A 22,134-nucleotide genomic window follows, 5' to 3' on the forward strand; every position below is an offset into this window, starting at 1 on the left:
GGTGGCCTAGCACTAAGGACCTGGCATTGTCACTGCTATGGCTCAGGTCACTGCTGTGGCACAGGTTTGATCCCTGGCCCAGGAATTTCCACATGCCTTGGGCATGGCCAAAAGAAATGATCCCATCAAAAGTAATAGACTGGCTAAATGGATATAAAAAATCCCAAGATTCAACTATATGCTATCTACAAGGGACTTCCTAAGGGAAGAAGACACACATATTCTGAAAGTGAAGAGGATGAAAAAATACTTTAACCAAATGCTAACAACAACAAAAGCTGGTGTAGCTATACATATATCATACAAAAGGGCTTTAAACAAAAAATGGTTTAAATAAAAACAGACAATGAAGGCCATTATATAATGATAAAAGGGTCAATCCATCAATATAAAACAGGGAGTTCCCATATCATGGCTCAGCACAAACCCGACTAGTATGCATGAGGATGCAGGTTTGATCCCTGACCTTGCTCAGTGGGAGTTGCTGTGAGCTGTGGTATATGTCACAGAGGAGGCTCGGATGTGGTGTGGCTGTGGTTATGGCGTAGGCCAGCAACTATAGCTGTAATTTAACCCCCTACCCTGGGAACATCCATATGCTGCAGGTGCGGCCCTAAAAGATAGAAAGATGAAAGAAAGAAAGAAAGGAAGAAAACAACTGTAATTATGTACCCAACATTTCAACACCCATATATATAAAGCAAAAACAAACAGACCTAAACGGAGAAATAAACATCAATGCAATACTTGGGGAGTTTAAAACTTCACTTTCTTTTTTGAGTACTATTTGTTTATTTTTGCTTTTTTGCTTTTTAGGGCCGCACCTGCAGCATATGGAGGTTCTCCAGGCTAGGGGTTGAATCAGAGCTGTAGCTGTCGGCCTAGGCCACAGCCACAGCAAAGCACAATTTTAGCCACGTCTGTGACCTGCACCACAGTTCACGGCAACACAGGGTTCTTAACCCAATGAGCAAGGCTAGGGACCGAATCTGCATCCTCATGGATACTAGTGAGATTTGATAACCACTGAGCCATGATGGGAACTCCTTGTTTATTTATTTAATTTTAAGAAGTTTAAAAGATCCAGAAGATTACAGAGTACATTATAACAAGCCATCTGAGTATTTACCACTGATTTTAAAATTTTAATATTTTCTCTTCAGATTTCCTGATTTTTTCATTCTTTTTTTTTTTTAAATTAAAGTATAGTTGATGTATAGCAAAGTGACCTAGTCATACATATATTATCATCCATCATGGTCTATCCCAAGAGACTAGATATAGTTCCCTGTGCTATACTATAGGGCCTCATTGTTTATCCAGCCTAAATTTAATAAATTTGCATCTATTAACCCCACATTCTCAGGCCATCCCACTCCCTCTCTCCTCCCCCTTGGCAACCAAAACGCTGTTCTCTGTAATACTCCACTTTCAATAAAGGAAAAATGATCCAGACAGAGAATCAATAGGAAAGAGAAGATCTGAACAAGACTATAGACCAAATGGCCCTAAGAGAATAAATGCAGAACACTGTATCCAACAAAAGCAGAATACTTATTTTTCTCAAGCACCCATAAAACATTTTCTAGCACAGATCTTATATTAGGCCACAAAACAAGTCAGCAAATTCAAGAAGACTGAATTCATACCAAGTACCTTCCCTGACTACAATATATGGAAACCAGAAATCAGAAACAGGAAGGAAACTAGAAAATTCACAAAAACATAAAAGTAAAATAACATTCTCCTAAACAACCAATATATAAAAAAAAAAAAAAATTAAAGGGGAAAACTATCTTGAGACAAACGAAAATGGAAGCACAACATATCAAAACTTACCAGATGTAGTAAAAGCAGTTCTAAGAAGGAAGTTTAGAGTGATAAATGCCTACATTAGAAACAAGAAATACCTGGAGTTCCTGTCATGGTGCAGTGGAAATGAGTCCGACTAGGAACCATGAGGTTGTGGGTTCAATCCCTGGCCTTGCTCAGTGGGTTAAGGATCTGGTGTTGCCGTGAGCTGGGTGTAGGTCACAGATGTGGCCTGCATCTGACGTTGCTGTGGCTCTGGCGTAAGCCAGCAGCTGTAGCTCTGATTAGACCCTAGAAACAAGAAATATCTCAAATAAGCAAACTAATTATATTCCCTAAGGAAGTAGAAAAAGAAAAATAGAGCCAAATTAGCAGAAAGAAATGATAACTAAGGAAAATATGATTAAAGCAGAAATCAAATCAAAAACAAATAAAAGATTAAAAAATCTAAGAGTTCGTTCTATGAAATAAATAAAACCAAGAAATCTTCAACTAGACTAACCAAGTAAAAACAGAGGACCCAAATCATCAAAATTTAAAATAAAAAGGAGATATTACAACTGAAAAGAGGGAAATATGATCATAAGAAGCTCTTCTGAAAAACTATACACCAGTAAACTGGAAGACACAGAATAGGAAAATTCTTAGAAATATGCCATCTACCTAGACTGAATCATAAATAAATAAAAAATCCATTTATAAAATAGAACAGACTAATTTCTAATAAGGATACTACTCAGTAGTCAAAATTTTCCCAGCAGGAGTTCCCATCATGGCTCAGTGGTAATAAAACCAACTATTATCCATGAGGACTTAGGTTCAATCCCTGGCCTCGCTCAGTGGGTTAAGGATCCAGCGTTGCCTGAGCTCTAGCGTAGGTCACAGACATGGCTCAGATCTAGCATTGCTGTGGCTGTGATGTAGGCTGGCAGCTACAGCTCCAATTCAACCCCTGGGGCCTGGAGCTGTGGGTATGGCCCTAAGGAAAAAAAAAAAAAAAAATGTTCCCCACAAAGAAAAGCCCAGCAGGGCAAGGAAGAAAAATTCCCTGGTAGATTTCAAGAAGAATGAAGGCCAATTATCTCAAAGTCTTCCAAAAAATCCAAAGAAGGGAACACTCCCAAACATATTTTATGAGGCCAGCATTACCATGACACCAAAGCCAGAAAAAGACACTACCAGAAAGGAAAACTACAGATCAATATTCCTGATGTATGAAGATGCAGAAATTCTCCACAGGGGATTATAGCCATTATTTTGTAGTAACTTTTTATTGATTATAATTTTTAAATATACTGAATCATTATGCTGTACCCCTGAAACTAATATAATCAACACTAAAAATAAGTAAATTCTCTCAATAAAATATTAGTAAACCAAATTTTCAGCAGCACCTTAAAAAAAGTTATTCACCATGAATAGATGAGATTTATCCCTGAGAAAGAGAAATATGGTTTTACATATGCAAATCAATCACTGGGATGCATCACAATATTATGAAAAGATTAAAATCACAGGATAATCTCAGTAACCCAGGAAAAACATTTGACAAAATTCAACAGCCATCATGACAGTTCGTTGGTGGCCTAGTCATACAGTATTTGTGAAACTTGTAAGGAGGTTAAGTCCTAAGGGTTTTCATTAGAAGGGAGAAAATAATTTCTTAATCTTTTTTTATCTATATGAGATAATAGATGTTAAAATATCAGTTCACAATACATGGAAGTCAAACCATTGTGCTGCACACCTTAAATTTATACAATACTGTATGTCAATTATATCTCAAAAAAAAAAAAAGGATCATATATCATGATCATGTGAGAGTTATTCCAGGTATGCAAGAATAGTTCAATATTCTCATTCTGATCACTATGCTACTCCGCAAAAACAAAACAAATGATTAAAATCATATGATCGGGCGTTCCCGTCGTAGTACAGTGGAAGCAAATCCAATTAGGAACTATGAGGTTGCAGGTTCGATCCCTGGCCTTGCTTGGTGGGTTAAGGATTTGGTATTGCCGTGAGCCGTGGTGTAGGTCAAAGATGAGGCTCGGATCTGGCGTGGCTGTGGCTCTGGCGTAGGCCGGCAGCTGTAGCTCCGATTAGACCCCTAGCCGGGGAACCTCCATATGCCATGGGTGCGGCCCTAAAAATAAATAAATAAATAAATAAAATCATATTATCTTTTCAATAAATGCAAGAAAAGCATTCAACAAAATTTTAACATTCATTTATTACTAAAGCTCTCAACAAAGCAGGTATAGAAGGAACATAACAACATAATAAAGGCCATGTACAACAAACCCACAGCTAACATCCTACTCACCTGTGAAAAGCTAAAAGCTTTTCCTCCGAGATCAGGAATAAGACAAATATTACCTTTTTCTCCACTTTTCTTCAACGTAATATTGGAAGTTCTAGCGAGAACAATAGTCCAGAAAACAAAATAAAATGCATCTAAACTGGAAAGGATAGGAGTTCCCATTGTGGCTCAGTGGTTAACAATCTGACTAGGAACCCTGAGGTTGTAGGTTCGATCCCTGGCCTCGCTCAGTGGGTTAAGGATCTTGCATTGCCGTGAACTGTGGTGTAGGTCGGTAGGTCTCAGATGCGCTCAGATCCTGCGTTGCTGTGGCTCTGGCATAGGCCACTCCCTATAGCTCCGATTAGACCCCTGGCCTAGGAACCTCCATATGCCTCGGGTGCAGCCCTAGAAAAGGCAAAAAAGACAAAAAATAAACAAATAAATAAATAAGTAAATTGGAGAGAATAAGTAAACTGTTACTATTTCAGATGCATCATATTTTATATAGAAAACCCTAAAAACTCCATCACAAAACTGTTAGAGCTCACTGATGTGGCAGTTCCCATGGTGGCACAGCAGTAACAAACCTGACTAGTGTCTTTGAGGACGCAAGTTTGATCCCTGGCCTCACTCAGTGGGTTAAGGATCCAGCATTGCCATGAGCTGTGGTGTAGGTCATAGATGTGGCTCAGATCTGTTGTGGTTGTGGCTGCAGCACAGGCTGACAGCTGCAGCTCCCATTCGATCCCTAGCCTGGGAACTTCCATATGCCACAGGTGTGGCTCTAAAACAAAAAAGAATTAACTAATGCATACAAAATTAACATAAAAAGTCAGTTGTGTTTCTATAAAGTAATGAAGAACTATCAGAAAGAAAAATTAAGGAATGATTAATTTATAATTCCATCAAAAATAATAAAATCCCTAGGAATAAATTTGATCAAGGTAGTGAAAGACCTATACACTGACAAATATGACATTAATAAAATAAATTAGGAGTTCCCATTGTGGCGCAGTGGTTAATGAATCCGACTAAGAACCAAATTATGATATTGGGGGAAAAAAGACACATAGACTAATGCAACAGAACTGAGAGCCCAGAAATAAATCCACATATATGTGGTCAATTAATTTACAACAAAGGAACAAAGACTACATAATGGGGAAAGGACTGTATCTTCAATAAGTGGGTTAAAAAAAAAAAAAAAAAAACTGATAGCCAAATGCAAAAGAATGAAACTGGACCATTCCCTTATACCGTACACAAAGGTCAACTCGAAGTGGATTAAAGACTTGAACTTTGAGATCTGAACACATAAAACCTAGAAGAAAACATAGAGGGTAAAGTTCTTTGACATCAACTCATGGTGGTGATTTTTTTGGACATGACACCAAAAGCAAAGGCAACCAACTTAAACAAGTGGGACTACGTCAAATTAAAAAAACACTGCCTGGAGTTCCCATCGTGGCACAGTGGTTAACGAATCCAACTAGGAACCATGAGGTTGCAGGTTCGATCCCTGGCCTCGCTCAGTGGGTTAAGGATCCGGTGTTGCCGTGAGCTGTGGTGTAGGTCGCAGATGCAGCTCGGATCCCGCATTGCTGTGGCTCTGGCGTAGGCCAGCGGCTACAGCTCCAATTCGACCACTAGCCTGGGAACCTTCATATGCCATGGCTGTGGCCCTAGAAAAAACAAAACTAAAAAAAATTGCAAAAAAATTAATAATAAAATAAATAAAAATAAAAAACCATTGCACAGCAAAGGAAAGCAACAAAATGAAAAGGCAATCTACTCAAAAGGAGAAAATATTTGCAAATCATGTATCTCATAAGGGGGTTAATATCCAAAACATACAAAGATCTCATATAACTCAATAGCAGAAAAAAAAAACAAAAAAGAAACCAACACTTAAATGGACAGATGAGCTGAACATTTTCCCCAAGAAGACATACCCGTGGCCAACAGTACATGAGAAGCTGCTCAGCATCACTCATCATCAGGGAAATGCAAATCAAAACCTAAAGAGCTATCATCTGACAACTGTTAGAACGGCTATTATAAAAGCACAAGAAATAAGTGTCGGCTAGGATGTGGAGGGAAGGGGATCCTCGTACGCTGTTAGTGGGAACATACATTGGTGCGGCCTCGATAGCAAACAGTATGAAGGTTCTCCCCAAAATTAAAAGTAAAAACTATTTAAGGATGAAATATACAGCATGGAGAATGAGGTCAATTATATAATTGTAATAGCTTTGTATAGTGACAGCAACTAGACACATCCTGACAGTCATGGTGGTGTGTGTGCGACAGTCATTTTGCAATGTACAGAAATACTGAAGCACTATGTTTTGCGCCCAGAACAATGCCGTAGGTCAATTACACTTCAAATTTTTTTTTTAAATGTAGACACTGGGAGGAAATGCATTAAGATGCATAACAGTCGTTATCCCTGGGGGATTGTGATTATTATTTTTCTCCTTTGCTTTTATGTATTGCTAGTTGTCTTCCATGAACAAGTATTCCCTGTATAATGAGAAAAAAAAATGTCATTAAAAATGAAAAAAAAAAGGAGTTCCCATCGTGGCTCAGCAATTAATGAACCCAACTAGCATCCATGAGCACACGGGTTTGATCCCTGGCCTTGCTCAGTGGGATAAGGATCTGGTGTTGCCATGAGCTGTGGAATAGGTTGCAGACATGGCTCGGATCCCGCATCGCTGTGGCTGTGGCATACACCGGCGGCTACAGCTCCAATTGATTCGACCCCTCGCCTACGAATCTCCATATGCCACGAGTGAGGTCCTAAAACAACAACAAAAAAACAAATAAAAAAAAAAACGAATCAGGAGTTCCCCTCATGGCGCAGTGGTTAACGAATCCGACTAGGAGCCATGAGGTTGCGGGTTCGATCCCTGGCCTTGCTCAGTGGGTTAACAATCCGGCGTTGCCGTGAGCTGTGGTGTAGGTCGCAGACGCGCCTCGGATCCTGCGTTGCTTTGGCTCTGGCGTAGGCTGGCGGCCACAGCTCCGATTCGACCCCTAGCCTGGGAACCTCCATGTGCCGCAGGAGCAGCCCAAGAAATAGCAAAAAGACAAAAAAAAAATTAATTAATTAAAAAAAACACGAATCTACTATATGATCCAGCAATTCTACTTCTGGATACTTATCAGAAAGAAACAAAAATGTGACATCAAAGAGATACTTACACCCTCATGTTCACTGCAGCCAAGTGAACATGGATGCAACAGCCAAGACATGGATGCAACCTAGGTGTCCATTTACGGATGAATGGATAAAGAAAATGTGGTATATTCCTTAGCCATAAGAAAGAAATCTTCCTCTTTTTGACAACGTGCATAGCTTTGGAGGTATTTACACTAAATGAGTCAGACAGAGAAAGACAAATACTAAATGATCACTTACATGCGGAATCTTAGAAAAATCCCCACTAAACTCACAGATACAGAGAACAGCTTGGTGACGGCCAGAGGAGGGAGTGGAGCAGGCAAAATAAGTAAAGATGGTCAAAAAGTACAAACTTCCACTTATAAAATAATGAAGTCTTAAAGATGCAATGCACAGAATGGGGACTGTAGGACTATTTCGCATATTTGAAGTTGAAATTAATAATACTATATTGTGTATGTGAATGTCACTAATAAATCTTAAAAGTAGCCATCATAAGAAAAAATGTGTAACGACGTGCAGTGATTAGATATCAACTTGTGATCACTTCACAATATATACAAATATCAAATCATTATGTTGTACACCTGAAACTTATACATCAATTATGACTCATTTTTAAAATATGACAAAAATTGATCTAAGGCTAAAAATCACTTCGTTTGGTTTGGGGGTTTTTTGGGGGCGGGGGCTACACCCGTGGAATGTAGAAGTTTCAGGCCGAGGATTGAACCCACATCACAGCAGTAACCAGAACCACAACTGAGATAATGCCAAATCCTTAACCCACTGAGCCACCAGGGAGCTCCCAAAAAATCGCTTTCTGGACTCAAGAATACCAAGCAAATATAGGTGATAAATGCAAGTGTCAACACTTGGCAACTAAAAAATAACACCAAGTTTTTTGGGGGTTTTTTGTACTTTTTTGCCATTTCTAGGGCCACTTCTGTGGCATATAGAGATTCCCAGGCTAGGGGTAGAATCAGAGCTGTAGCTGCCAGCCTACACCAACAGCAACTCGGGATCTGAGCTGCGTCTGCAACCTACACCACAGCTCACGGCAACGCCGGATTGTTAACCCACTGAGCAAGGCCAGGGATGGAACCCGCAACCTCATGGTTCCTAGTCGGATTCGTTAATCACTGAGCCACGACGGGAACTCCAAACACCAAGTTTTTATTAACATTCTTCAAAGTCTAAATTTTCTTCACTGGGCTGAAGATGCTACTTTTATTTGGTTTTAAAAACTACAATTTTAGGGAGTTCCTGTTGTGGCTCAGCAGAAACGAATCTGACTAGTAACCAGGAGGACACAGGTTCGATCCCTGGCCTTGCTCAGTGGGTTAAGGATCCAGCGTTGCTACCCCACCCTTGGCCTCAAAGAGCAATAATCTCTCTCTCTTCCATGGGTAGTAGGTGGGACTGTCACAGGTACTGTAAAGATGGAGGGAGGTGCCGAGTCCTTGGAAGATGAGGCTGAGTCTCATGGGCAGGCCACAGGCAAGCTCACGCAGGTGTAGCTGGTGAGGCTGGCCCTTCCCCAAACAGCCTTCAGCCCATGCCTGTGAGGGTCACCTCCCAGTATACACATTCTCTTGGACTCAGAACTTTTCAGCTGACCACTGCAATGTTATCAGCAATAGCCTCTCCCCACTCTTGCACTAGAGAGAAAGCACGTGAACTGGAGTCCTAGGGCTGCCACTGACTTGCTAGGACACTTGGGTAAACACATCATCTCTCTGAGCATCTGCCCCAAAAATGGGGTGGGGTGGGGAGGTGGCAGGAGTTGATAAAATCGACTTGCAGCTCAGAAAAATTAACTGGTTAAATGGTCCTGCATTAACCCAATTTCCAATGGAGAAGGAGTGGGGTGGTGAATTCTCCACGTACCACCAAGCCAATTCTAACACCAGCTGTGTTCTACCCTTTAACTCAGCCCTACAATTTAATTTGTTTGTTATGAAAATATCTAACAAAAGAACAGCCAAAAGGAAGAGAAGCATAGGGCAAGGTATGGGGCGGGCAGCGGGCGGGGGTCCTCTGTGCCCTCCTGGCGCTCAGCAACTGGGAAGCTCTCTGAACCCAGTCTTTTGTGGTTTCCTTGCAGAAATGTGACTGATAAAGTCATTGGCCAGTGGTGACTGAACTCCATCTCCAGCCTCCTCTTCCCTCCCCAGGTCCGGGGTGGGACCAGATTAAAACCCTTTAATCTAGATCAGCTCCACAGGCAACCAGCCCCCATCCCTAGGTGCTTTCCAAAAGTCACCTCGTTAGCACAACAAAATACATCTTTATGACACATCGCAGGAAATTCCTCAGTTTTTAGGAGCTCTGTGCCAGAAACAGGGAGGAAGCCCATGTATATACAGTTATCATACAATATCACACTTGGCAAGAACTTCCCAGGAGAAATACGTTATGTGAGTACAGTCTGTTAAAACCCTACATTCCACGAAGATATGGATTCATTCCAGAACAGGATCTAATGTGTATTAGTTTCCTGGTTACTCCAACAAAGTACCATCGACTGGCTTAAAACAACAGAACTCTCTTCTCTTCCAGCTACTTCAGGAGGCAGAAGCAGAAAATCACCATGTCATGGAGTTCCCGTTGTGGCACAGCGGAAACAAACCCAACAAGGAACCATGAGGTTGCAGGTTCGATCCCTGGCCTCGCTCAGTGGATTAAGGATCCGGCGTTGCCGTGAGCTGTGGTGTAGGCTGGCAGCTACAGCTCTGATAAGACCCCTAGCCTGGGAACCTCCATATGCTGCAAGTGCAGCCCTAAAAAAGGACAGAAGAAAAAAAAAAAAAAAAAGAAAATCACCATGTCAGCAAAATTGATTCCTCCTGGAGACGGAGAGAGAACTCCCCACCCCCTCCTCACTCCCAGCTGCTGGTATCCGCCAGGAATCCTTGGTATTTCTCGGCTGGTAGATGCATCCTTCCGACCTCTCCCACCTCATCTTCACTTGACCTTTCTCTCTGTGCATCTGTTTGTCCTTCTTTAAGGACACACTCCTTGATTTAGGGCCCATTCTAATTCAGGAGGATCTCCTTTCAACTGTAAAACAAAGAATGTTGCCCCCTCCCCGCCGCGTTCTAGCTCTGCAAGGATTAATTGGCAACCCACAGCAGCTGCCCACCAACAGTGCGCCCTTGGGGGAAGTCCGGACGGAGGAAAACAAGATGCATCCGGTGCTTTGGATACATGGGCCTCTCCATCATAAAGATGCATGTCCAAGGGAAATTTTTCAATGACCCCAGATTTGTGCATCTTCCCAAACACAGAAAAACACTAAAATCATTCATTTGAGATGTCCCTTCTTTGTGATGGGGATTCATCTCTTCGTGTTTGAGTACATGTTTCTCCCAGCCAAAAAAAAGAAAAAATTCGTATCCATGCGAGCCCCTCCCTACCTCTTTGGAGCAGTTCCTCAGAGCTACCTGCAAGGCTGTTGTCCTCACTAAGGTCCCAAATAAAACTGAACCTCACTGCTCTTAAATTGTGTGGGTTTTTTTTTTCCAGTCAACACAACCCTGACCTTAATTATATCTCCAAAGACCTCAATTCCAAATAAGGTCATATTCTGGGGTTCTAGGTGAATCTGAACTTCAGGAGAGACACGCTTCAACCCACTCCTGTACAGTTTTAAAAGCGAAATGACTTACCCGAGGTCATACGGTTGTGTGTGTGTGTGTGTGTTACAATGTCAGCAGCAGGAGAGGCGTGGGCACTGTGTGGATTTCAGAGACCACTCTGCAGCAGACAAACCTTCATGGATCAAGATTAATGAGCCCACCCTGCAGGAAGATAACCCAGAAAACCATGTAACAAACCCGAAGTCTTTGTGTTTTGAAGTAAAAGGCTTTTCCCTTTGCCTCCCAGGCCTCCCTGCCATCTCGAAAAGCTGACTCAAGAGTTAATGATTAGCAAAGATTGTTACCACTAAAAACTAAAACAGTCTCCATGATGTTACGCCCTGCCCTTGGCCCACGAACTTATTACGAATATTTACTTTCGAGCTAGAGTTATATGGCACCCAGTGTCTGCCTTTTCACAAATGTTCTCTTCCTTACTTAAATGCTTTCTTTTACGAATGGTTACTTTCTAGGTAGAGTTCTATTGCACCTCGTGTTTTCTTTTGCATTTGAAACATGCCCTAACACCTCTTCCCTGTAAACAATCTAACTTCCAGAGAAAAGGTCAAGAGATGATAACCCCAAAGACAACCAGAAACCATCACCAGACCGACTGACGCCGGCCTTGACGACCCTGCAATGATCTCTGGAAGGAGAATAATGGAGACACTTTAATCAATAACCTTGTCTTTTGAGCTAAACCCATACAACTCCTTGCTATCCCCACTCAAGGCAAGACACTGTTTTGAGACATCAGCTGCTGTGTCCTCCATTGCCTGGCAAAGCGATAAAGCCGTTCTTTCTTCTTCACCCAAAACTCTGTCTCCAAGACTTAATTTGTGTCGGTGTCCAGAGGCCACTTTCCAGCTACAAGAGTTAATGTGTCCAAAGCATGTTCTCCAAGGCCAACCCATATTTCTCCGTGTTGGCGAACAGAAGAAGATGGGCATTTCGCATCACAGAAAAATCACTGAAGCCAGAGAAACCAGAGAGCCAGCAGCACGGCACCAGCCTGCTCTTAAACACACTGAGGGTTAGAAGCCACCACCTCCAATCTCCTCCCTCTACAAGTTCCTCCACTTACAGTTTCAAAACTCTGCTGGAATATTAATCAAAGAAGTGCTGGACCTGGCCCACGAGTTGACAATGTGCATCTCTGCTGCGTCTCCACAGCATCTCCTGGCCTCCTGGTCTCCTCCTGGCCAGATGTAGCCACTTGGAATGAAGGGCAGCTTGACCCTGTAGCTGTTCCCCTGTGTCTTTCAGCCTGACTATAAACACAGCTTTGTGAAAAGCCAGCCACACCACAGTCTCCATCGGGCGGCATTTTTTTCAAAACGCAACTCCCCTTCATAGGCACAGAGCATCTGTTTCAAGTCAGAAGCCAGGGCAAGCTGGTTTCCCACATGGCGTGGCTCAGAAGCCCCAGCCCTGGTACTTAAAACCTAGTGGCCTGAGATAATTGGCCTCCAAACCAAATTCAGCTGCTGAGACCTGATCAGAAACTGCTGGGTTTCTTTTTTCCTAAACGGAGTTAATTCCCACCCCCAGGCCATCTGACCTTCCTTCCTTTCTTTCTCTGGCCTAATTCCTGAAAAAATGGAGTTTGGAAATGCCTGGAAGGCTGCTTGGGTGGGCCCCGAGATCTCAGGGGGAAGAGAGAGGACTGAAGGTACAAGAGGGAGAAGGAAAGCAGCCAAACACAAAAGGTCACATATTGTATGATTCAATCGCTGTAAAATGTATAGGATACATACCTCCGTACAGACAGAAACCAGCCTGGTGGTTGCCAGGGTCTCGGGGGAGGAGTAACAGAGAGCGACTATTTAATAGTAACCAAGTTCCTCTGGAGGGTGATGAAAATGTTTGGGAACTAGACAGAAGCAAAGGGTGCACAGCCGTGTGAATCTACTAAAGGACGCCAGAGCAGATCAAGTGGTTAATTTCATGTTGTGTGAATTTCACCTCCGTTTTTAAAAATATTTTAAAGCGAAGGAAAAAAGAGGGGGACAGAGATGAGGAAGCAAGTCCTGCAGCTGAAGGGGAGCTTTCACAAGAGCCAGCCTTGAGGACAGGAGAGGACAGCAGGGGACCCAGGCTCTTTGCAGGGCAAAGCCTCAGGCTGCATGCCTGCAGCACCTTCCCAAGGAACATCAGCTGACAAACTACGGCCTCTGCAGCAGCTGGTTGGCCCCCTAAAGCTAGAAAGTTCTCTCCAATGCATCAGCCCAATCATGGGCTCTCTGATTTTTTTTTTTTCTTTCTAGGGCCACACCCACGACCTACGCCACAGCTTATAGCAATGTAAGATCCTTAACCCATGGAGCAAGGCCAGGGATAGAATTTGCATCCTCAAGGATACTAGCTGGGTCCTCAACCACTGAGCCACAATGGGGACTCCCTTTGATAATGTTTTTAAAGAGAGAGGCCCTGCCTATGCAAGGGGCTTAAAATGAAATAAAGTGGAACGAAGCGGAGTGGGGCAGGGGGAGTTTTTTAAATTGAGGATTCCCAGCTTACCTATTAAGAAGTGCTAAAAATGTGCATTGTGGAGCTCCTGCCGTGGCTCAGTGGTTAACAAACCCAACTAGCATTAGCATCCATGAGGACACAGGTTTGATCCCTGGCCTCGCTCAGTAGGTTAAGGATCCCGCATTGCTGTGCATTGCGGTGTAGGTAGCAGACGCGGCTCAGATCTGGTGTTGCTGTGGTTGTTGTGTCGGCCAGTGGCTACAGCTCCAATTTAACCCCTAGCCTGGGAATCTTCATATGCTGCAGGTGCAGCCCTAAAAAGACAAAAGACAAAAAAAAAAAAAAAAAGAAAGAAAAAAGTGCATTGTCCTTTGTTGAACTGAATTTCTGTTTTGAGTCCCCATCCTGCTGCAAGGCAAAAAAAAAAATTTGTTCAGGTCAGCCTCTGCCACTCCCTTTCTCCAGAATGGCACTTAAATTCTAGGTTTCTTATATCCCAGGAAGGTGTGTCTGACCTTGCTGTCCTCATATATTCCTGGGAGCTGCCAAGATGTCCTGACACTCAGCTGGACCCCTGGACCTCTGCCTGGCTATTTTTGCCCCATCTATCCAGTAGGTCTTCTCCAGGTCTGCAGGTTCTTTATCCACTTCTCTGCTCCTCATGGACGTCTGGGGACACTCGGTGGCCCGTAGACCATGAAGGGACCATCAATTGAGGGGAGGTTAAGGCTTGCTTACTACCATTAGACACAAAGAAAACTCATTCTCGGAGTTCCCATCGTGGCTCAGCAGGTGAAGGACTCCATGCTGCATCTTCGAGGATGCAAGTTCAATCCCTGGCCTCACTCAGTGGGTTAAGGATCAGCGTTGCCACAAGCTGCGGCCTAAGCCAAAGATGGGGCTCGGATCCAGCGTTGAAAGAAGAAAGGAGGGAAGGAAAACTCATTCTCATGCTCCCCCCACTAAACAAGGCTTTGGGACCCCTTCAAGGGGGACTCAGACACGGGATGCAGCTGTGCTTTCTACTCTACTTCCAACATGGCACAGGAATATAGCCCTTCCCCAGGTTCCAGCTGCAAAGTAGATGCAGGTCTCCTCCCCTCTGGGACACCCCAGATCTAGATGCAAGCTCTAAAGTGGGATTCAGGAGCTCCCATGGTGGCGAAGCAGAAACGAATCCGACTAGGAACCATGAGCTTGTGGGTTTGATCCCTGGCCTTGCTCAGTGGGTTAAGAATCTGGCGTTGCCATGAGCTGTGATGTAGGTCACAGACTTGGCTCGGATCTGGCATTGCTGTGGCTCTGGCATAGGCAGGTGGCAACAGCTCCGATTAGACTCCTAGCCTGGGAACCTCCATATGCCTGGGATGCGGCCCTAAAAGGACAAAAGACAATAAATAAATAAATAATAAAGTGGGATTCAAATCCACATCCAACTTTAAAACATAAGTACTTCTTCCTAAACATTACTACCTCGTTGCATTTACATGGGCACCTTAGAAGAGGTCAATCTTTCTTTCTTTCTTTCTTATTTATTTATTTATTTATTGGCTTTTAGGGCCACACCTGCAGCATATGGAAGTTTCCAGGCTAGGGATCCAATTGGAGCTGTGCTGCCAGCCTACACCACAGCCACAGCCACGCCAGATCCGAACTGCACAGCTGCTCAGGGCACTACCAGACCCTAAACCCACTGAGTGAGGCCAGGGAACAAAGCCACATCCTCATGGACACTAGTCAGGTTCTTAACCTTCTGAGCCACAATGGGAACTCCAAAACGTCAATCTTTGGACTGCAGTTGGGGTGAAGAAATTGTCAGGTGGAAAAACTGACATACTGCTACAGAAGAGCTTCCAGCCTTGATAAGGGAGTGCAGAAACAGAAACCTACAGACAGAAGGTGTCAAGGTACCCCATGTGCTCTGCACCCCACCCCCCATCCTCCCTTCTTCAAGGTTCCTCTCTCCCTGTAGGAAACTCCATGAAGGAGTTAACTTGAAAATGTCAAAAAGATACAGCAGTTTAAACAAAAATGCATATTTAAAAAACTCCAGGCAATGGACAAATCTTGAAAACATTATGCTAAGTGAAAGAAGACAAATACCAAAAGCCATGTACTGTGATTCCATTTAAATGAAATGTCCAGGAGTTTCCATCCTGTCTCAGCGAGAAAGAATCTGACTAGCATCCACGAGGATGCAGGTTCGATCCCTAGCCTTGCTCAGTGGGTTAAGGATCTGACATTGACATGAGCTGTGGTGTAGGTCGCAGACATGGCTCTCTGATCCCGTGTTGCAGTGGCTCTGGTGTAGGCTGGCAGCTGCAGCTTTGATTCGACCCCTAGCCTGGGAACCTCCACATGCTATGAGTGTGGCCCTGAAGAGACAAACTTATAAATAAAAATAAAAATTTTTTCATAAATAAAAGAAGGGGTAGTAGATGAGGGAGGGCAAAGAACAAATGTTCAACATGGATTCTAAAGGTGGATCACAATTCTTCCCTCAAGGAGTTCACGTGTAAGGAGATAGTTTGGTAACTCCTATTAGTTGGAATATAAGGCACTAGCACCATGATAGAGGTAGGAGCAGGTTATAAAGGGGTAACAAGGGACAGAAGAAAGGAGTGATCTGGGAAGGTTTCCTGGAAAAACTAACATTGGAAATGAATAATCAGGGACAAGTAAGAATCCACAAACAAAAAAGAGGGAAAAGATCTTTCAGGCAAGTAAAGAGAAGAGACTGGAGGAGCGGGTGGGAGACCAGACGGAGAGATGGAAGGCAGCAGATCGTGCCCCGCTTTCTACGCCATGCTAAGCAATAGGATTTTTCCCCTAATGAGCAGATTGCGGTCTGTTTTTTCTTTACTAAGAACCATGATAATAAAAATCATGTCATGGGAGTTCCTGCCGCGGCGCAGCAGAAACAAATCCGACTAGGAACCATGAGGTTTCGGGTTCGATCCCTGGCCTCTCTCAGTAGTGGGTTAAGGATCTGGCGTTGCCGCCAGCTGTGGTGTGGGTCGCAGATGCAGCTCCGATCCCGTGTTGCTGTGGCTGTGGCGATTAGACCCCTAGCCTGGAAATTTCCATATGCTGCAGGTGTGGCCCTAAAAAGCAAGCAAGCAAGCAAGGAAATCATTTCACATGGCAACGAGGACCATTTGAATATCCATATATACGTCATATAGATAGATAGATAGATGGAGACATATGTACCTATGAATCTCAAATGCAACTATTTTGGAAAACTGTTTTGGCAGTTGAAATAGTTGTCAAACACCTGCCTTGTGACCCAGAAATTTGACTCCTGATAGTACAGCCAAAAGAAATGAGTGGACATGCCCACAAAACGGCATGCACAACAATATTCACAGGAGCTTTGTTCATAATAGCCCAAACTTGGGAACAGCCTAAACGCCCATGACTGGATTTGGATAATTAAATTGCAGTGTATTCCTACAACAGAATATGATAATGAAAATGGGCACGCTGCAGATGCACGCAACTTCATGCATGTCTCTCAGACATAATATTCAACGGAAGAAGCCAAACCCAAGAACAGTACATACTCTGATTCCATTTAGTTCAAGAACAGGCAGAACTAATTGAGGATTACAGCAATCAGCACGGTGATTATCTTGCAGAGAGCAGGACTAGAGATAGGGGAGCAGTTTTGACAGGGAAGGTACATGAGGGAGCTGTCTGGGGTACTAGATATGTTTTATGTCTTGATCTAGGTAGTGGCTAAATGAGAGTAGGCTTATATAAAAATCCATCAAGCTGCACATTTAAGTCCCTGAATTTTATGTTATACCTCAATGTAACATTGTTAAAAACTATATATGCCGAAACTATCCTAAATATATGTCAAATGTGTGGAGCCCAAAGGCCCACTTAGAGCACCTGCTCACATTTATAACAATCTGAACTAAACAATACTGAAATAACTGCTTTGCAAAACAATACACATGATTAAGGCTGACATTTAGTCTATTTAATCTCTTTTAGGGCAGTTGCACCCATGGCATATGAAAGTTCCCAAGCCACGGATCAAATCCAAGCTGCAGCTCCAAACTACACCGCAGCTGTAGCAATGCCGAATCCTTAACCCACTGAGCTAGGCCAGGGATTGAACCCTTGACTTCATGGAGACCTGAGCTGCCAGAGATAATGCTGAACCCTTAACCTGCTATGCCATAGCAGGAACTCCCTCCAGTTTTTTTTTGTTTTTTTGTTTTTTTTTTAATGCTGGCTACAACTCACTACATTGATTTCATGACCCGCTAAAGGTTGTAATCCATTATTTGAAAATCACAGTTCTAGACAATGGGAATCCACTGAGGGTTTGAAGAAGATGAATAGGCTAGGGTTTCAGAAAGCTCCTCTGGGGCAGCATGAAAGATGGCTTCAAGGCATGAGGCTGGAACTGGGAGATCAGGTGAGGAGGCCACTAGGTTTGGGGATGGGCCTGGAGGAGGCTCCTGAGCCAGGTTTTCCTTTTTTTTTTTCCTTGGTTGCGCCCGTGGTATGCAGAAGTTCCGGGGCCAGGGTTTGAACCCACACCATAACAGCGAACCAAGCCACAGCAGTGACAATGCCAGATCCTTCACCTGCTAAGCCACCAGAGAACTCTAGGTCTTTCTTTTGGGTTGTGGGTTTTCATCCGAGCTGTGCGCTGACCTCCCCCTGCATCACGCCTGGTTGCTGGTGCCCCCTGTGGAGTCGATCACACCCATTCTACAGGTGGATGGCACTCCCATTGGGACCGACTGGCTGAGAAGAAGCATGCCATCCTTTCTGGCATCAGAGCAGTGTGACAAGGACATGAGACAGAAACCTTCCCTCCCTCCCTCTTTCCAACAAGCAGTGGTTGCCCCATGGATACGGCTAAAGGTCTAGGTAAAAGCTAAGAAGGAAGAGTCCCCTGGTGGCCCAGCAGGTTAAGGACCCGGCCTTGTCACTGCTGTGGCTCTGGTTACTGCTGGCTCGGGAGCTTCCACATGCCATGGGCTCAGCTTAAAAAAAAAAAAGCTAAGAAAGAAAGAAAGCAATGTTGTGTCCCTGCTCTTTCCCAGACACGGTACAAGGCACTTCATGTGTGTTATCTCAGTTCATTCCTACAACAACCCTCTAGAATAGGTATGTATGATCACCTCCAGGGAGGAAGAAAGTGAGACCTGAAAAGGAAAGTGACACATACCTCCAAGGTCCTGAAGCTGGTAAGTAATAAAGCCAGGCTTAGAACCCAGGTCTGCTGATAGAAGGGCAAGCTCTTTCCGAACAAAAGGCCTAATAATGTGAGTGCATCCCATCCTGATTTGAGATGCTGGCCTGGTCCACCGCATGTGCTAATGCTCAGGGGCTCTGCAAGACCCTCCAGGGCAAGTGGAAAAACCTCAACTAAGCAGCCTTCTGTCTGAGTGGCTCCGAGATTCCACACTCTCTGTGGGAAGTACAGTAACTGAAGACTTTTCCACATCTTTAATCCTTGTTTCAGCTCCTCCAGGGGCTCTGACTGTAGCAGACCTCACAGCTCAGGACCCAGCACTGGGCAACTTTGGTGGCTGCTCTGTTACCTCATCTCTCTGGCCAGGGAACTGGCGATGGATGCCAGGAATTCTGGAGGCCCCAGGAGAAAGGAGGTTGCGAAGGGCCATGTCCATGGACACCAAGCCCAAAAGGCTGGCCAGAGAACCACCCCTATATTTCTACACAAGTGTTGCAAGATGAGAAGAAGCTGCTGAAAGGCCTCTGCTCTGAGTCACGGCCAGAGACTTCCGGGAGCAAAAGAAGATTCGAGGGGGAAATCTGGAGGCCATTCCAAGGTGGAGGTCTCAGAGGAGAAACTGAACCAGTGAGTATCTCCGAGCAGCTCCCAACGCGGTGCCCACTGAGGATGAACCTCCGGTCCACCCACAAGACGGGGGCCCTCGTGCACACACGTCTGCCACCCCGTCGCTGATGTCTCTGTTCTGTGCCCTGAGAGCCAGGGCTTTGGGTTATCTTGCTAGCTGCTTGGCACGCTCCCAACAGCAGCCTGGCTGCCTGAGGAGGGCTCTAGCCAGCCTCTTGCCTCTACTGGACTTTTCCCTGATCTCCAGGAGACATTCATCAGACTCTCAGTGGTGGAGAAGCCCCATGTCACTCAAGGTATACGTGAGCAGGGGGAGAAAAGACACAGCATGGAGTTCCTGTCGTGGCGCAGTGGTGAACGAATCCGACTAGGAACCATGAGGTTGCGGGTTCGGTCCCTGCCCTTGCTCAGTGGGTTAACGATCCGGCGTTGCCGTGAGCTGTGGTGTAGGTTGCAGACATGGCTCAGATCCTGCGTTGCTGTGGCTCTGGCATAGGCTGGCAGCTACAGCTCTGATTCGACCCCTAGCCTGGGAACCTCCATATGCCGTTGGAGCGGCCCAAAGAAATAACAAAAAGACAAAAAAAAAAAAAAAAAAAAGACACAGCAGCGCTCAAAGAAATGCCTGCTCTTGGCCCCTCTACCCTCACCACCGACCTGCCTCTCATACTCTCAAAGTAGCAGAGGGACTGGGTTTTTGATCTTCATTTAGCATGTTCTGCATAGCTAGCTAGCATCTCCCCTTTTTTTGGCCCCACCCGCAGCATGTGGAAGTTCCTGAGCCAGGACTTGAACCCACACACAGCAGTGACAATGCCAGATCCCCCACATACCGAGCCATCAGAGAACTCCCTAGCACCTCCCTTTATTTATTTTTTTATTTTTTTTGTCTTTTTAAAGCCAAACCCATGACATATGGAGGTTCCCAGGCTGGAGGTGAATCGGAGCTATAGCTGCCAGCCTACACCAGAGTCACAACAACCCCAGATTTGAGTCTCGTCTGCAACCTACACTACAGCTCACAGCAACACCAGATCCTTAACCCACTGAGTGAAACCAAGGCTTGAACCTGCTTCCTCATGGATATTAATCAGATCTGTTTCCATTGAGCCACAAGGGAACTCCAGCACTTCCCTTTAGATATTGAGGGCTCTTACCTTTTGTCCTCAGCTCTGTGGGTACTTCCAAGCAAGATAAGCAGAATATCAGAACATCAAGGATGCCTGGCAGGGAGCAGCAAGATAGGGGTAAGAGATGAAGAGACACAAACTATGCTGTAAAAAAAATAAGCTACAAGGGTATACCGTACAGCACAGAGAATTCAGCCAATATTTTATGATAACTTTAGAGTATAAGCTAAAAAATTTTTTTTGAGTTACTATATTGTACACCTGAAACAAAAATAGTATAATCAATCAACTATACCTCAATAAAAAGAAAAAATACTCATAATTTTTTTTTTTTTTTTTTTTTTTTTTGCTTTTTAGGGCCATACCTGTGGCATATGGAGGGTCCCAGGCTAGGGGTTGAATCAGAGCTACAGCGGCCAGCCTGCACCACAGCCACAGCAACACCAGATCTGAGCCATGTCTGTGACCTACACCACAGCTCATGGCAACGCCAGATCCTTAAGCCACAGAGCGAGGCCAGGGATTGAACCCCACATCCTCAGGGATACTAGTCAGGTCTGTTACTGCTGAGCCACAACGGGAACTCCTAAAAATAAATTTTCAAAATGCTGTACACACTCCACCTTCCTTCCTCCCTCCTTCCTCTTTTCCTTCCTCTTTTATTTGCACATCTGCACATAGTGGATAAATTCACCCCCACACACATATGCACACACGCCCCCCTCTACCGCCCCCTCACACAACATGTAGATGAAAACAGTGTCTAAGGGCCCTGAGCAAGGGAGGTGTTATTTCCACAAGTATCATATGGGCCCCAAATACCCCATCACACATCACCCTGTGAAGACATCTGGCCCACGTATGGCGAAGTTTTGCAGGCAGGCCTGAGGTCTGCCCCTCCAGTTGTATTTCTATGTGTTTATTTTACTGTTGGATGGTGGGAGGCAGTCCGATTCCTTCATTTCTAAGCTCCCAGGGGTAACCTCATAATGGTCCGCTGATACAGCAGAACCCTCCAGAAAGGCAGTACAGGCCATGGCTCCTCTGCCTGGGTCTCTCCATGGGTCATCACTAGGTCTGAGCTTGTCACTGAGTCCCGGCATCATCTGAGCAGATAATCAGGCCAAACCCTGTATTTTTCAGCAAATGCCTTTCCCGTCGGCTCACCGTTCACAAAGTCCCTCCACACAGCTCCATCCACCCCCCACGTGTGCAGAGCTCTGTGAGAAGAGCAGATTATCTGTCCCCGGGAAAGATGAAGATGCTCAGGGTAAACCTGCTGAGGCTCTTTTTTTTTGTCTTTTTGCCATTTTCTATGCTCTCGCGGCATATGGAGGCTCCTAGGCCAGGGGTCGAATCGGAGCTGTAGCCGCTGGTCTACACCAGGGCCACAACGACTCGGGATCTGAGCCGTGTCTGCAACCTACACCACAGCTCATGGCAACGCCAGATCCTTAACCCACTGAGCAAGGCCAGGGATTGAACCCGCAACCTCATGGTTCCTAGTCGGATTCGTTAACCACTGAGCCATGACTGGAACTCCAAGCCTGCTGAGGCTCTTAATGAACCAAACTTAATACAGCAGAAGAGACCCTGATTACTCTCCTTCCCCCTCCCCATATTCCCCTTGGGAACTTAACAGCACAGATCTGCACCGACGCCTCTCCTCCCTCCTTCAACACTGGGGGAACATCCAAGGCCCCCCTGGGCTCTGCACCCCATCCCTCTGCCGTCTC

General features: G+C 44.7%; 1 long non-coding RNA gene across 2 annotated transcripts in view; it reads right to left on the reverse strand.

The window, feature by feature from the left end:
* Nucleotides 1-1,910: 1,910 nt before the first annotated feature.
* Nucleotides 1,911-22,134, reverse strand: part of LOC106506530 (uncharacterized) — a 67,464-nt gene continuing 47,240 nt past the window's right edge. Inside the window, exons 4-6 of one of the 2 annotated variants that reach the window (XR_002339671.2) lie at nucleotides 20,426-20,491; nucleotides 10,976-11,107; nucleotides 1,911-2,103 (exon numbers count right to left, since the gene is read on the reverse strand). This is a non-coding gene — a long non-coding RNA (uncharacterized LOC106506530). Of the gene's footprint in view, nucleotides 2,104-10,975; nucleotides 11,108-18,614; nucleotides 18,961-20,425; nucleotides 20,492-22,134 lie in introns of those variants that run through there. The other variant, XR_014830894.1, reaches the window with a different exon arrangement.

Source organism: Sus scrofa, chromosome 16 (genome assembly GCF_054392235.1).
Source record: "Sus scrofa isolate SSC_HxYL_T2T_F1_AM1 chromosome 16, Sscrofa_HxYL_maternal_Yorkshire_Landrace_v2.0, whole genome shotgun sequence".
NCBI classification, from domain to species: Eukaryota; Metazoa; Chordata; class Mammalia; order Artiodactyla; family Suidae; genus Sus; species Sus scrofa.